This window comes from Sceloporus undulatus, unplaced genomic scaffold, assembly GCF_019175285.1.
Source record: "Sceloporus undulatus isolate JIND9_A2432 ecotype Alabama unplaced genomic scaffold, SceUnd_v1.1 scaffold_1456, whole genome shotgun sequence".
Lineage (NCBI taxonomy): Eukaryota > Metazoa > Chordata > Lepidosauria > Squamata > Phrynosomatidae > Sceloporus > Sceloporus undulatus.
Window position 1 is genome coordinate 1 of NW_024804376.1, and position 4802 is coordinate 4802.

A 4802-nucleotide genomic window follows, 5' to 3' on the forward strand; every position below is an offset into this window, starting at 1 on the left:
CCGCATCAGAAGTTCAGAACAAGGGCCTTTTAAACAAGTTTACACCAGTTTGAAAACCAGTTTATTATATAGAGTGAATGAGGCCCTAGAATACAGCAAATGACTGAGTACTTCAAGAAACAAGCAACAGCAGAGGAAAAAGGAAACAAATCTCTTTATTATTTAATACAGTCTTCAAAAAATTTAGGTCATACCTTCAGGATTGTAAAGCATCTCTGCATAGGAAGTTGCACCTCCCCCCCCCCCCCCCAAAAAAAACTAAAAGCATATTAGATCTTGTAGTAATTGAAACAATGAACAGCTAGAAATGAAAACAAGGCCATTTAATCACTTTTGCCAAAAAAGTAGAGATGGCCAGATGAGGAAGGAATCAGGGAATTTTCTGTCCCATTTCTCTCCAATATTGGGGTGAGGGGGAATGACCTCCAGTTCAGAAATGGAAGCATCACTCTCAAATGTTTGATCGTTACAATGTTTAATTGATTTAGACAGACATGTCCATTAAGAGGCTTTTCACAGAGCAAAAACATGGAGGAGGATTGGTTTTCATTAACTTAATACTATTCTGCAAGAAGGAATTACAAAAAGCAGCTTTAGGCAGCATCTCAGAGACATTAAAAAAAAAAAAAAAAAAAAAGCAAACCCAGCTCCCTGCAATCAAAATATTTCTACAGATCTGTAGAATCTGCCAGTGAAACAGACTGAAGAAATCCTCAAGGGATACAGCAGAATTCAGTGCTGATGAACACTCTTGTAGTGAATTCTTCCTCCCTTCTTTACATGGCAAATCTGCCAGTTATGCTAGGGAGAGAAAAACAGGGAAATGCTATAAAACGAGAACATGATAATGAAACTGAAAGAATTTGAGTCAGGCTGAAGGTGAGGCAGAGAACAGGAACAGAATCCTCAAGAGAAAGAACTTTGTGAGTTGTAACAGAAGAAGGTGCGAAAGTCTTTCACAGATTGTAACAGGAATAGACTCCAGGTTTTCTTCCAACCCATTATTTTACCAGTAGAGTTGAGCATGACACCCCATAGATTCCAGCGACTGCTTTGGAGGAAGGGAAGGATACAATCTCAAAACATGTACAGGTTGAGCCTTCCTTATCTGAAATGCTTGGGACCAGAAGTGATTTGGGTTTTGGATTTTTTCAGATTTTGGAATATTCACATATACATAATGAGATATCTTGGCCTGGGGATCCAAGTCTAAGCATAAAATTCATTTACGTTTCAGATACACCTTATAGACATAGCCTTAAGGTAATTTTATACATGATGTTTGCAATAATTTTGTGAATGAAACACAGTTTGTGTACATTGAGCTATCAGAAAGAAAAGATGTTACTATCTCAGCCGCCCATGTGGACAATTTTGGATTTTAGAGGATTTCGGAATTCCGGATAAGGGATACTCAACTTGTACAAAGAGATGAAGGTAAGCTGCCAACCCCATCCAAAAATTCCAAGACTAGAAGCTGAAATAATTTCTTTACTGCTTGATAATCTAATATATACAAAAACAACTAGGATGCTGAGAATGGAGGCTGCTTTCTTTCCTTGCAAAATGCACAAGCAGGGAAAGGAAGCACTTTCCTTCTTCTTCAGGGCACTGTCATGGCCAGCCAAGAGCAGGACTCAGAGGAGGCCGTGGCTCCTCGGGTGCAAGAAGAAACTGAGGCTATATCAGGTCTCAGTTCTGCCCTGCCAGACCCCAACTCTGATCTTCCAGCCCCAGTGGTTGAGGCTCAGCCAGACTCTAGCTCTCTGGGGTCCCCTCCAGATGCTCAGCAGCTTAGTGTTGCCCCTGTGGAAGAACAAAGCATGGAGGTTCCTTCTTTTAGGCAGAGGAGAGCTGAGAGTTCTTGCGTGCGCAGATCCAAGAGGCTTGCAGAGAGGCAATCTGCAGATAAGCAACAGCTGGCACAAGGGAGAGCATCTCTCATTTAAGCAGCTGGAGAACGGTGACCCTTTGCCAGAGTTTATTGCAAATCCTTCACTGTGGTTGCTGTTGGCACTGGCTCCTTGAACTCTGTGCTCTGTGAATCTTTGTCTGCCCCCGAACCTACAACTTTGGAACGAACTGGACTACTCCTACCTTCTGGCTGCCCTGACCTTGGGCTGAACTGGCTTCCGTGACTTGTGGTATCCTGACCCTGGCTTTCGTTTGTGGCTTGCTTCTCTCGGACTATAGAAAGGTCTGTAGACTGTTTCTCAGCTGCCTAGTTAGATTTCTTGCTGAGCCATCACTATCTGTGTGTGTTTGTTTGTGTGTGTGCTGGCAGCATTCCAGGACAGGCACCTGCTTTCCCTAGAAAATCACTGCTACTATTTTCCTTTTCCTTAAAGTACGTAATGGCAAAATGCCCAAGATGGAAGAGACACAATCTTGCCCAGCCGAGGTAGGAGAGAGGAGGAGGAAGAGATGGAGCAGGAGGAGCAGAGAAACCTGTTTGGCTGAAGTGGTACAGGGGCAGGCAGACAGTATGGCAAGTATCTTAAATATCACAGAGAAACGGCAGACACATCTCAAGATGTTGGAAGATGGTCTTCCAACTCCAGAAACACCATGTGAGGAGGCAGGGACCGGTGAGAGCGGCATGCTCAAAGCTGGCTCACTGGTGGAGCCTCCAAGCCAGCCAGGACGTGAGAGCACTCCAGCCCCAGAAACACCATGTGCAGCTGTGAGGAAGTGAGGACCGGTGAGAGCGGCACCCTCCAAGCTTCCAAGTCAACAAGAATTTGTAATATTACAACAGGTGGAGGATATAGTAGTACAAGGTGATTGTTAGAATTTGATATTATTGTCTGATAGTATTTGATAGTATTGTCTTAACTGTTATCTATTTTATATTTTATTGCATTGTAATGCGTTTTTGCTGCTGTGATTGTATTTGTATATTTGATATTGGGTTGAGGGTATATCTTAATAGACTTTAATGTTATTAATTTAATCATATTGTGATTAATTTAACTGTATTTAGTTAAGATAAGGGGATGAATTTTTAGTTGTATATTTGTTAATGTAATTGTTTATGTAATTGTTTATGCATTTCTGTAAACTGCTTTGATCTGTTGGAAAAGCGGTATATAAATAAAATTTATTATTATTATTATTTGTCAGCTAATAATAACTGGACATTGGATTCTTTATCTCAAGGCTTGACCCGCTCTCCCCACCACAAGTGCACCATTTACCTGCTTTCGAGGTGTTAGATGGGTGCAGTGCTCCCTGAAATAGAGAGAAGGAAACTGTGTTAGCCTTTCCTTAAATTATACATATGACTTGAAAGTTGCATTATAAGAAGGGGAAGGCATTAGTTGTCTGGGGATAAGGCTTCATGAGCCTCACTGGGAAGTGGGCAAGTTTACACTGGACTTTATCACACAGGGACTATTGGAAGTATAAACGGGGATTATCCCATGAAAATCGTGCATTTGAAAGTAAGATTTTCACATGACGCCGTGATTAAATGGCCATTATCCCAGAAATATCCCATGAAAATTGTGCAACTGTGATAAAGGTTTTCATATGACATCGCGTTGAAGAGCAATTAAAGTGCCATTAACCCATGAATAACCAAGCCATAAACAGCAACAAATCATTCACGGGAAAATCCTGTGAATGCTTTATTGCTGTTTATTGCTTGGTTATTACCGGGATAATGATTGTTATATATGAAAATCTTCATTGCGATTTAATAGTAACTGTGCAATTTGTATGGGATAAACACCATTTAAACCTCCACTTTTCCTCTGTATTATAAACTCCAATGAGCAATGTCTATATTGGTTGCTTCACAGCTTCTGTGGTGATTCTGATTTCAGAGTCCAGATGTGCCTTACAGACTCCAGTACTGGGCTCTTGTCTTGAAAAAGAAGGTGGTGGAGAATCTAGACAGGACAGAAAGTGTATCCCTTTCCCTTGCCCAAACTCTGCATAAGGTTGGAAAAGTATTGAGGATGGGTAGGGATCAAAGAGAATCATTGACTTGGATGTCTAACCTTTGTCTTTTTTCTTGCAGTTCACTCTGAATTTGGGCTGGGGTTCACTTAGCACTTACCTCTCCCAGAGCTGTTGGATCCATGGTCACTCACTAAAAAGTAGAGAAAAAAAAACTGAGAGTCATTTCTTTGGACAGGGGGGTTAAGATTTTTCCACTTTTTTGAGGACAGATGTGTGCATGTGCTCATGCACATGCACACAGAGTTATCAGCTTACCCTAACTGCTTTAGCCATAAAAATGTACATAAAAAATGTGGAGTCCTGCAGTTTCAAAACCCAGCATAAAGCTCAAAATCATCTCTCTCTCTCTCTGTAAGCTTTTTGCTGTAAGCTCATGCTGAATCCAACCAAGTGCATATGTAGCTGGTTTCTTTCTGCAGTGGCAATTTTCACTGGAATCTCTATCCTTTCTTCGCTATCTTTTGACAAATTGTGGTTTACGTAAGTCTTCACAATGTCTAAGGACCTTATCACACTAGAACAGAACAGGATTTAAATTATAATTAAATTAGAAAAAACCCGTAAATGCGGGAAGGTTATCAAAATGTTACCGCCAAAGTGAAATAATGTGAAGATAAAGCGAAGGCAAAAGGGACAAAAATGGCAGCTTTTTACATTCAGAACTTCTTGTAAGTAAAAAGCTGCCGTTTTTGTTCCTTTTGGCTTCACTTTATCTTAGCTTTATTTCAATTTCATAGTAATGTCATGTGATAACCTTTCCACATTTACAGGATTTTTAAAATTTAATTCTAATTTAAATCCCGTTTTTGTAAGGGATTCCATGAGTGTGATAAAGT

General features: G+C 40.5%; 1 long non-coding RNA gene across 1 annotated transcript; it reads right to left on the minus strand.

Moving 5' to 3' along the window:
- Positions 1-137: 137 nt before the first annotated feature.
- Positions 138-4540, minus strand: LOC121917894. The gene is made up of 3 exons (XR_006101123.1): positions 4064-4540; positions 3198-3231; positions 138-801 (listed from the first exon to the last, which is right to left on the minus strand). It is a non-coding gene; the product is annotated as an uncharacterized LOC121917894 (long non-coding RNA).
- Positions 4541-4802: the final 262 nt, after the last annotated feature.